Source organism: Oncorhynchus mykiss, chromosome 9, assembly GCF_013265735.2.
Source record: "Oncorhynchus mykiss isolate Arlee chromosome 9, USDA_OmykA_1.1, whole genome shotgun sequence".
NCBI classification, from domain to species: Eukaryota; Metazoa; Chordata; class Actinopteri; order Salmoniformes; family Salmonidae; genus Oncorhynchus; species Oncorhynchus mykiss.
In genome coordinates this window covers 50,931,284-50,943,422 of record NC_048573.1, presented here as the reverse complement: position 1 = coordinate 50,943,422, position 12,139 = coordinate 50,931,284, and the positions used below count along the sequence as shown (strand labels likewise).

The window sequence follows — 12,139 nt, the reverse complement described above, 5'->3', positions numbered from 1 at the left end:
AGGTAAAGAGAGCTGTGACATCTGTGTAATATTTACAATATCTCTTCATCCTCTGTGCTCCGAGTGAGCTTAGTCCTGTCATTGACACAATTCATCAAATAAACTGTATTCTATGGAGTTTGAAAATGTGGGAGCCTATAAAACTAGTCTGCTGTCCATGGACTTATTCTCTGCGATTCAAAGTCAAATAATTTGTCATAGAACGTGTGCCACCTCAATCATCTGGTAAGAAGCGTGCCCTTTGTCAAACGCCATCCTCCAATTATTCTCTGTGAATTGAAGTTACTGCAGTATTTGTTGAGATTAGATGAAGAGAAGAAATGTCCAGCCAGTATGTGAAATGTCTTTAGATATGTGGAGAGGGCAATAGCATGCATGACTGAACAATGATTGTCCTCTATAATCGCCAATAACACATGTAATTGGAATTTATAATGAAGTTCAGATCTATTTTATTGAATATGCAGTATGCCATGTGTGACCATCCAGGGTTTGAACCTGGTCTCCAGCACACCACAAGACTGTATTAGCATGCTGAGCTAAAGCCTGGCACTAGCTTTGGAAGCAAGCAAAATGTTTTACATCCCAGGCAAGGACAAGGTTACTCATCACACTGAAGTGCTTTTTTTGATTGGTATGATAAAAATTGGGTTTTGGTTCATTTAACCTATTATATTACATTTGGCAGAAATCAAGTAACGAATTTGACAGATCAATGTGATTTTGGGATTTGAATGAAAGCTTCTAAATTGCTTTCAACACCCGGTGCGCAGGCACATTGCACAGCGGTGGGGGAAATATATTGCCAGCTGCCTATACATTAAATATTAGTTTATATTTACCAGTATATTATTTAATCACTCGGGTACCAGCGGTGGACTCACCTGTGATGATTCTGTATATCGCTCTGTCTAACCAAAAGCTGAACGCAATTATCGCAGTTTTTCTCTACAGTTTGCATGACAAGGAGTTGTATTCATTTGTTTCCGATGTATAAATTATGCACACGTTTGGGTCATTCTCTTGACAACCGGCAAAGTGATTTATGGGGCTAAACTCTGGGGGAGCTCGCGATCATCCAAAGTTGATTGAAGCACCACATGCAAGTCATCATTTACGTTGGATTTACTTTTTACTACGAAGGTAAGTATTATTTAACATGCATGGTCTATATTGAAGTGTCAGTGTGATCCTTTTAAAGTCTAGACAATACGTAAGGCGGTCGTCATACTGCATATGATTTTTCGCACAGACTGAACGTGTTGTATGCGAGTTTCACATTCACAGAACTGTTCGGATGATGTATTATTTTTGTTTTTATTTCTGAACATGGTGTAGCATGAATATGTTCGAACAACACCTACATTGCTGTTGATCGTGCATTATAACGATACGTGTACATTTGTCATGGAAAATGCACAGTTCCTTTTGCCCATGCCTGTCCTCACGAGTGACTTTATTCAGAGTATGAAACCATCCTGATTTACAGCTGTTGTCGGTTGACTTTTATGTTGTTTTTTTTTCTGGGCAGGTTTTTACATGTAATGTGTCACATAAATCTGCGTTAACTTGGACTGATAGGTTCTTGCGTAAGTTCTCCCCTAAAGGCTTCTTCTACTTTTTCTCTTTTGGCCCTCTTCATAGGACTATGTGTTTAAATTACCAGTTTTGTTGGATGATATTCCATTCATCCAGCTCAATGTAACATCAATAGGTTTAGGCTACTACATGATACTCAAAATTAAATACCACCTTGCACACCCTTGCCTGCATCTAGCTGGTCTAGGGTGTAATCATTAATCCAAATAGTTGCAAACGAGTTTCTATTGGCCAAATTCAGGTAGGTTTATCTCTGTTTCATTCTGTTTGCTTACACCCCTGTTTCATTCTGTTTGCTTACACCCCTGATCACCCACGCACACACAGTTCACTTTCATAGTAGGCTGATACAAACAGCGTTATCACTTTGCTCATTGTATAATTCCTTCTCGCATCTATGCCCTCTCCTCCTCTCACCTGTTACCCTTCACTTGTGGACTTCAGTGCACAACACAGCAGCAGTCTGTGACAAGGTGAAAAAACCTTCATACCACATAACCACTAACCGCTACACAGCCTATATAATTGTCAATGTCATCATATTAGCTAACGTCATAGTCAACATAGCTACTAGAACTAACGCGTTAGTAATCCCGCTACAATCGTGCAGTACAGTGTACAGCAAGCAGTTTAGCAGTTACACCGGCGGGCCCCGGTGGAAATAAATGTATAAAACCAAAAGCATACCTTGACTTGGAAGAGTTCCAGTGTTGGATAGCAATAGCAAGTTAGGTAACATAAATAGCATTCCTTCATTTGTTAAAAACTGTTAAACTATTGTTGTTCTCTCTATTTGTCAACTACTCACCACATTTTATTTAGGTTGGAGGACATCCTCCGGAAGTTGTCATAATTACTGTGTAAGTCTATGGAAGGGGGTGAGAACCATGAGCCTCCTAGGTTTTTGTATTGAAGCCAATGTACCCAGAGGAGGACGGAAAAAAAGCTGTCCTCCGTCTACACAATGGTGCTACCCCAGAGAGTGCTGTTGAGGCTACTGTAGACCTTCATTGCAAAACAGTGTGTTTTAAATCAGTTATTTGATGATGTGAATATATTTAGTATAGTTTAATCTAAAAAGTATAACTTTTTTTTTATGTGTTACTATATTTTTATTTTCATGAAATTCACTGATTAGGATGGTCCTCCTCTGAGGAACCCTCACTGGTCTGTGTTCAAGCTGTGTGTTCTCTCTATATCTCCTTCAACTGAAGGAGAATAAGAGGAGGTTTCCCAGGGCATTGGCAATGGTCGGTCCTCTGAAGCTTGGCTATTCAGTCCACTGCAGCTTTATACAGGGAAATGGTTTGAGCCTCTTTCATTGTGACCCAACTTGACTGCTATGGGGTAATTGGAGAATCCAGGAATACTCAAACTCCCCACTGTGCTGTGATGTTGGAGCCAGCGTTCAATGAATACATTTACAGCACAGCACACCAAACTGCTACATAGGAATTCATTTTCATCCAGTCCTGTCCTGCAAACTTCTATCATAGTTCACACGTTGGTATGCTCTCCCAGTTCCTTTCCTTGTCATTCATTCACAGCAAACACAGAAATCTGCACACAAACACTGTTACAGACTTTGTTTTTTCTCTTGATTGCATTTTTTGCAGTTGTTTCTCTTTGGGTGTGGCATACTGATTGGAATCATCCTTGTTGGTCAGGATGTGTTGCACCTGTGCTAGCACAGCTGATATGTAGGGGCTACTGGCCCATTGCTTCAGTTGGAAAAAGAGATGTTGGAAGAGCGACACCTCTGTTTACGGTTGTTTAACAGAGCCTTTACCTTATTTGTTTTCCCCAATTTTGGTTTCACTAGCTAAGTTGGTGTGCTTTTTTCTTCTTCTTGTAGTTGGTCTGATATCGGAGAAATCCAGTTAGTGTCCATGATGGGCATCTTTTTTAAGACCCAACTGGAGTTTCTTGGTGAGCACTCAGTAGGCCCTCCATGGATGCCTTTCAGAACCCATTTTAAAACCCCACCTGTTTCATTTCGGTTGTCAGTGGCTCATTTGTTAGTTACCTTTTTCTTTGGAGCAAAGTTTTTTTGGTTTCTTATTGGGGAATGTAACAAAATGGGGGCTTGTGTCCCAGGTTTGTTGTTGTCGCTCAAATCACTCTGAAACAAGGGAAGGTTGCATAAACACTAACAAAAAAAATCATGGGGTGGTTCTCAATATGCCTACTACCATGCTCCACACTCATGCTCCAAGTGCATTCTCCGAGGACGTTTTCTTGAGTACATTCTTGTGAGAACGAGAGTGTGGAGAACACATAAAACATTACATTTGAGAAGCACTCATGCTCCCCCTACTGTATTATGTCACGCTGCACCTCCCCATTCACTGAACCGAAACAAGATGTACACAAAGCAAACGTTTTACTTCATAATTATCAGCTAGCTACAATGCATTGCAAAACTATTCATCCCCCTTGGCGTTTTTCCTATTTTGTTGCATTACAACCTGTAATTTAAATGGATTTTTATCTGCATTTCATGTAATGGACAAAATAGTCCAAATTGGTGAAGTGAAATGAAAAAAATTACTTGTTTCAAAAAAATAAAAAAAGGAAAAGTGGTGCTTGCATATGTATTCACCCCCTTTGCTATGAAGCCCCTAAATTAGATCTGGTGCAACCAATTACCTTCAGAAGTCACATAATTAGTTAGATTTCACACAGGTGGACTTTATTTAAGTATCACATGCTCTGTCACATGATCTCAGTGTATAAACACACCTGTTCTGAAAGGCCCCAGAGTCTGCAACACCACTAAGCAAGGGGCACCACCAAGCAAGCGGCACCATGAAGACCAAGGAGCTCTCCAAACAGGTCCGGGACAAAGTTGCGAAGTACAGATCAGGGTTGGGTTATTAAAAAATATCAGAAACTTTGAACATCCTACGGAGCAGCAATAAATCCATTATTAAAAAAATTGAAAGAATATAGCACCACAACAAACCTGCCAAGAGGGCCGCCCACCAAAACTCACAGAACAGGCAAGGAGGGCATTAATCAGAGAGGCAGCAAAGAGACCAAAGATAACCCTGAAGGCGCTGCAAAGCTTCACAGCAGAGATTGGAGTATCTGTCCATAGGACCACTTCAAGCTGTACACTCCAAAGAGCTGGGCTTTACGGAAGAGTGGCCAGAAAAAAGCCAATGCTTAAAGGAAAAAAATAACACGTTTGGTGTTTGCCAAAAGGCATGTGGGAGACTCCCCAAACATATGAAAGAAGGGGTACTATAGTCAGATGAGACAAAAATTGAGCTTTTTGGCCATAAAGGAAAACACTATGTCTGGAGCAAACCCAACACCTCTCATCACCCTGAGAACAACATCCCCACAGTGACGCATGGTGGTGGCAGCATCATGCTGTGGGGATGTTTTTCATCGGCAGGGGCTGGAAAACTGGTCAGAATTTAAGGAATGATGGATGGTGCTAAATACGGGGACATTCTTGAGGGAAACCTGTTTCAGTCTTCCAGAGATTTGAGACTGGGACGGAGGTTCACCTTCCAGCAGGACAATGACCCAAAGCATACTGCTAAAGCAACACTCGAGTGGTTTAAGGGGAAACATTTAAATGTCTTGAAATGGCCTAGTCATAGCCCAGACCTCAATCCAATTGAGAATATGTGGTATGATTTAACCTTTTCATGCGTGAGTTCCAACTATCTCTAATGGTCGCCCCAGCGTGAGTTTTTTTTTTATGCACGTGATGTTAGAATGTTCTCTCCATTCCAGAATGTGATTGATACGTAACAGTACATTTTATCCGCGCTGCCCTCAAACTAAAGCACGCAGCCTGTTTATATTTATAGGCTGTTTCAACTTCAATTTCAAAGGATTTTCTAACAAGTTTTTATTCTAAAAACAGTTTGAATTTAGGTGTGTTCCGCCACCTCATTCATTCACATAAAAATAGTCATTTTTACTTTTGCGGGCAATTACATTTTTGAGACATTTCTGACATGGACAAAATTCCAATGCTAATTGCGTCAGAAGTATTATCTTGTGTTGTATTTTGAAGCTACATAGCCTTATGACTCCTAAGTGGTGCAGCGGTCAAAGGCACAGCACATCAGTGTTAGAGGTGTCACTACAGACTCCCTGGTTCTAATCCAGGCTGCGTTTCTATCAAAGTAAGTGCCTTACTACGTTTAATAGTTTCCATATGCCGTTTCTGCTGTAGCTCACTGTATGTATGGATCATAATATATTCCTTATAACCGCGGACACGTGAGGTAACGTTACACATTTTATAACCTTTATGGTGTTATAGTCAATCGTGCTTACGTAGGTACATTCTATTAGCTCTGTAAAACTATGCTAGTTGCGTCAGAGAACTATTAGCTTGTGTTCTATTTTGAAGCTACCCTGGCCTTATGACTCCCAAGTGGCACAGTGGTCTATGGCACTGCATCTCAGTGCTAGGCTTCACTACAGACACCCTGGTTCAAATCCAGGCTCTATCACAACTGGCTGTGATTGGGAGTCCCATAGTGCAGCGCACAATTGGCCCAGCGTTGTCCGAGTTTGGCCGGTGTAGGCCATCATTGTAAATAATAATTTGTTCTTAAATGACTTGCCTAGTTAAATAAATATGGCAATGGTTTGTTTATTTGGTCTATTCAGCATAGCTCTGTTCTGTTCTGCCCTGCTTTGCCCCCTTGTGGAGCTCAAAAGTTAGTTTCTTACTTTTATAACTCAAATCTGTGATTTTGTCAATGCAATAAACTATTTTTTATAGCAGTGTTTATTATGTTACTACTTTGTAGTATTGTTTTTTTGCTATATCCTTATATTGTATTCTAATTAATAATTCCTCTTTATTCTGTACTTTCAGAAACCACAAACATTATTTGCCAATATCATAACTGGAGCTGGACATCTTTGGAGCTGACTGACTGATCACCACCAGCATCTTCAAAGGGACCTGGTACTTCGTCAGTGGACAAGGGAAATTCAAATTCAGGGTTCTCAATGGCTATAACGTTGGGGGGCAGCTCCTCACTGTCACTGTCAGAATCTGATTCCTGACTTTCAGACTCATTGTCAGAATTTTAAAAAATCTCCAGAATTCTTTTGAAAGACATTGCTAATGCTACAGCTTAACTCACTAGCTACATACATAAACAACAACACTTAATGACGCAGAGTGGGTGTTGGCACGGCCACTTGTATCAATAAATCACTATCAGAAAATGTTTTGTGTGGTAATTATTTGTGTATTTACTGTTTTATTCACGTTTTCAATTCTAGGTGACAAATCATGCATTCTGATTCTTGCACAGATTGTAATGGGCACATATTATGTGTGTAAAATACTTTTTTGAAGGTTGTACTGATTATGATGAGCTAAGCTAATTCCAGCTGTGTAGCCATGTTTGTTGACATACAATGCATTCTGGGTTTCGCGTCTGTTTGACCGAAGATGTTATAACAATGAGGTGAGTAAGAGTTCACTAATTATTTTGAGGACTTCCGGAAATTAATGGTGGGATGTGAACTACGGTAGATGACACACCCCTTCAACATGCATACTATAAACAGACCAAACTCATCTCCTCTTCTCTTATCTTCGGTTTCTGTGAGGAAAAAAATGCATGGCGGCGCGCTGAAACTAATCGTCGGTTTACTTTCGATTTCTATAAAGTGTTTTACCTAGTTATTTCGATCAATGGTGAGCTCACCCGTGATGTGATTACTTATACATAGTAATTGCTATTAGCTAATTCATATTGTAGTTTATGTCAGCCGAGAGTTAGAAAATATGACTGCTTGTGTTGGGTCAATCTTTCCTCAGTTAGCGCTAGGACAAATGTAGCAAACATTTTTCCGGTTAGGATGATTGTGTTATGCTATATATACTTCTGTGAATATCTGAACACTGCATCCAAAAATAAACTGCTCACATTCTGGACATAACTTTATAAGGACTGTGTTTGTGTAAATAGTTTCTGAAAAAAGTGTGGCCAGCTCAAACGCTGATTGTTGCGTCATATGAAACTGGCCGTTCTAAACGAGCATTCTAAAGGAGTGTTCTAATCACACCGGTGTGATCGTACGCTTCAGGGACCACTGTAGAATGATCACACCCGTGTGATGGTACGTGTGAAAGGGCTAAAGATTGCTGTACACCAGTGGAACACATCCAACTTGATGGAGCTGGAGCAGTTTTGCCTTGAAGAATGGGCAAAAATCCCAGTGGCTAGATGTGCCAAGCTTATAGAGACATACCCCAAAAGAGTTGCAGCTGTAATCGCTGCAAAGTATTGACTTGGTGGGGGTGAATAGTTATGCACCCTCAAGGTTCACACCAAAAAATATTTTGCATCTTCAAAGTTGTAGGCATGTTGTGTAAATGATACAAATGATACAAAACCCCCCAAATCTGTTTTAATTCCAGGTTGTAAGGCAAGAAAATAGGAAAAATGTCAAGGGGGGTGAATACTTTGGCAAGCCACTGTATATGTGAATCGTTATAATCTAGCTAGACAGCTAGTTAAACAGGCAAAAATAACCTACAACTAATGGTATTTAAGGTAGATGTAACGTTTTGTGGGTAGCTAGCTACCCATTCTTCATGGATAGCTAGCCAGTTAGCCCTATTGACTTACTATGAACTTATTCATTCACTGAACATTCCCCCAGCCAGGATAATGGCAATAGATATGAAATACACAAAGCAAATGTTTTATTTCATAACTATCAGCTAGCTATATGTGAATCGTAATAATCTAGCTAACCAGACAGTTTAACAGGCAAAAATGACCTAAAACAAGTGTTATGCAACAATTCTTTGTGGATAGCTAGTTAACTATTCTTCATGACTATCTGGCTAGCTAACAGTAGTAGCCCTATTGACTTGGGCTTGCAATCTACGCAGACTAGTGGGTATTATAAGCAGGTAAACATGCCAAAATTAACACAGCATGTATCATGATCAAATATTGTAGTCAGGCAACATATGAGATGTGAATGGTTAACATTTCATTCCGAAGTTGGTGTTTTTTTTATTTTCTCTCGCTTCAGCTCAAATAGTGGCTGCCATTGATTTCAAGAAATGTTGCATAATTATTTTTACGTGTGCGTCATATTTCTGTGCATACTTTCCATTGAAGCTTTCATCGACGCATGCTTCAAAATATGTACAAATGGAGTACGCATTCGAAAAGTTCCCTCCGTGCTCCGTTTTGCATACTTTCATTTAGACTCATACTCCGAACCTCCGTGCTCCGTTTTGCATACTTTCATTTAGACTCATAATCCGAACCTCTGTGCTCCGTTTTGCATACTTTCATTTAGACTCATACTCCGAACCTCTGTGCTCCGTTTTGCATACTTTCATTTAGACTCATACTCCGAACCTCTGTGCTCCAATTTGCGTGCTTGGAGCATGGTAGTATGCTTTTTGAGAAACACCCGTTGACTTCGAATGAAAGTATTTGAAGAAAAGCCCACTTGGGAAGTACTAGAACGATGTACCATGGAGGATCTTACTCTCGAGAAACCTGCAGTCCTTGTAGATGAGTTTGTGTTGACGCTTTAAACTACCTTCATAAACAAAGCATACAGTAGTTATCCCTACACAAAATCAATCTAGAGAAGTTCAGCCTTTTCCCCCAGTGCCCCAAAAAATATTAGTCAGAAAGGTGGAAACGAAGAACCAGTTATTTGTCATTACTGTCATGAGAAAGAACACATTAGCTGTGTCCAAATACCCATACAGTACTAGCGCACTACGACTTAAACTGCATACCATTTACTCATCGTTGCATACTATTTAGCATGTACTGTTTAGTATGCAGCATGAAATGGCCGTAACACACTAGCGGCTCCTGATTGGCTGAGTAGGTGAGGCAGGGCTGAGTGCGGGTGGATTTTTCCATATTCAACAGAAATGCATTGCATTAACCATTTCCAATTTGGAGTTATAGGCCTACTCAGGCTCGTTATAGGCAGACTATCACAGGCAGGTTCCCAATCAGAATGTCAACCTATACCGTAGTAGACCATATAACCTATTTAAAAAGTACTGAGACAGGAACTGATAATTTGGTTCCATTTCAACATATGTATTAGTCAAAAGGCACTCGCACAGCTGAGATATCTTTGTTGCAGGTGCATGGTGACAGTTGAATAAGATGAGAAAAAAAGAAGAAACCCACACACTGCTCTTGATAGTATCACTGCTCTTTAATAAGCATTAAGTATCGGCCTCAAGGCCTTCGTCAGAGCTTTTGTGAGTAAAAGAAAAAAAGTTGCAGACATAGCTCCACCCACATAAGTTCCATGCATCGAACGAGGTTGGAGTCGAGGGAAATAAATGTTACCAAATATAACAATGTGCATTTCATAAATATTGTAATAAAGTGTGTACATAAAACATATTAAACACGTCTGTAAAACCACAATGAGGACATCGACCGACCAAGCAAGTTTTCATAAATCATTGGGTACAGTGCAAGAAAAACGTCAGAGTAATCTGAAATGGTGGCATTAATTCATTTTCACATTTACAACATAACATACATAGACATTTCATTATTAAGACCTTTAGGAAATAATGTCTGGAGGGTGAAAATCCCAAAACATTCTCTTTTGCTCAGAGTATTATTTAAATCACCTCCCATGTCTGATATCTTAAATTTCTCCTCTGTGCCACAAAATCTAAAGGTAAAAATGGTCATTAAAATGTACTGTGACTGGATAATCCCTGTCATTTCTACTGATTGAACATTTATGTTAATTCATTCTCTGTTTGCGAGAACGAGAGGTTTTACCTACATAACACAGCCCACATGGACATTTTAATAATTTAGATATCATGGGTGGTGGAGCACGTAATAATGTAATTTATTTGGAACCGTTTTCCTGTATGTGGGTTGCTGAAATATTCTGTCACGCCCTGGTCTAAGTATTTTGTGTTTTCTTTATTATTTTGGTCAGGCCAGGGTGTGGCATGGGTTATTTATTGTGGTGTGTTTTGTCTTGGGGTTTTTGTAGGTTATGTGATTGTGGTGTAGTATAGTTGTCTAGGTAAGTCTATGGTTGCCTAGAGTGGTTCTCAATCAGAGGCAGGTGTTTTTCGTTGTCTCTGATTGGGAACCATATTTAGGCAGCCATATTCTTTGAGTGTTTCGTGGGTGATTGTTCCTGTCTCTGTGTTTGTTTGCACCAGATAGGCTCAGTCACTTTGGTTTTTCTATTTTCCTTGTTTTGGAAGAGAAGAGAACGAGCGCCATTCTCCTTGCGGAGATGGTGCTAAATACATCAACACGGTCGGTCCCTGGGATTGGGCTGGCTAACACGATTAGGTTTGCTTGGAAGGAAAAGGAGATGGAGCCTTTAGGACGGGAATCTTTTGGAAGGATAATACTGATGGGGACTCTAAAGCTGACGGTGAAGGACGTGTTTTGTTTCCAAGGCAACTCGTTGGAGGGAGCATACGACGTGGCACTATATACAGAGGCAAAACATGATGATATCCTGAGAAGGGCAAGAGCAGTGGGAGGTGAGAGGCCGATGTGCCACTACGAAATAACAAGCCTGGCGAAGAATAATTTTAGGGTTGTAACTGTCAACATTTACAACCCTTACGTTAAGGACGAAGAGGTGAGGGCTTTTCTGGGGAGATATATGGATAATGTCTCCTCAGCAAGGCACCTCAAAGACTCCCTTGGGTTTTGGAATGGGAGGAGAGGTTTCCAGGCCCTCCTCAGAGAGGACCCAAAGGGACATGGTGGCTACCTCCATCCTCCTGCTATGTTCTCCCTAGGGGCTGACAGGGGGACGTTGTTTTATGCACGTCAGCCCCCATTTTGCAGACGCTGTATGGCCTACGGTCACATATTCGCCTCATGCAGTACAAGAAAATGCAGATTTTGTGCATCTGAGGATCATGAGGCGAGGGATTGTGACAAGCCTAAGACGTGCCATGGGTGTGGCTCGTAGCGTCTGCGGCTGGGGGGGGAGCAGGGGCGGGGGATGGGGGAAGAAGAGGAGGGGAAGGAAGCACACCTCATGATCAGAGTACAGGTCCAGAGGGGAAGGCCACAAGGAAGGAGGAGGAGCAAGAAGCGGCGGAAGGAAGAGAGAAGGAAACGGAAGGCACGGGAGTAGGAGAACCAGGAAAAGTGGCGGAAGACGGCAACCGAGTGGAGGAGCATGAGAGAGAAGAAAGCGATGGAGGAGTGGTGGAGAAGGAGACGGTGGAAGAGCAAGTGGACTGGGGGGAATGTGCCCTGGTGGAAGAGATGAGGGGTATGGTGGAGGAGCTGGTGGGGGGGGGGGGGTTGGTATCTCTCCACTGCCGTCATCACCAAAGAAGAGAATGAAGAGGAGGGAGCGATTGGCCGACAGTGAGAGGGAGGGGATGGCCAAGAGAGTGATGGGGGTGGGAGAAACCTCTGGGTTGCTGCTGGTTTCCACAGGCTCTCAATATCTGTTGGGTGGGAACACACCTAACAGGACTCAGGACTGGGTACAGGAGGAGGTGGGGAGTTTTTTGTTTGGGGACTCAGCCTCCCCT

General features: G+C 41.4%; 1 protein-coding gene across 1 annotated transcript in view; it reads left to right on the top strand.

The window, feature by feature from the left end:
- The first annotated feature begins 1,013 nt into the window (after window positions 1-1,013).
- The window catches only part of LOC110532314 (neural cell adhesion molecule L1-like protein), a 142,014-nt gene continuing 130,888 nt past the window's right edge, over window positions 1,014-12,139 (top strand). Inside the window, exon 1 of the mRNA XM_036988249.1 lies at window positions 1,014-1,143. The gene's annotated coding sequence lies outside the window, so the exon portion shown is untranslated. The remainder of the gene's footprint in view (window positions 1,144-12,139) is intronic.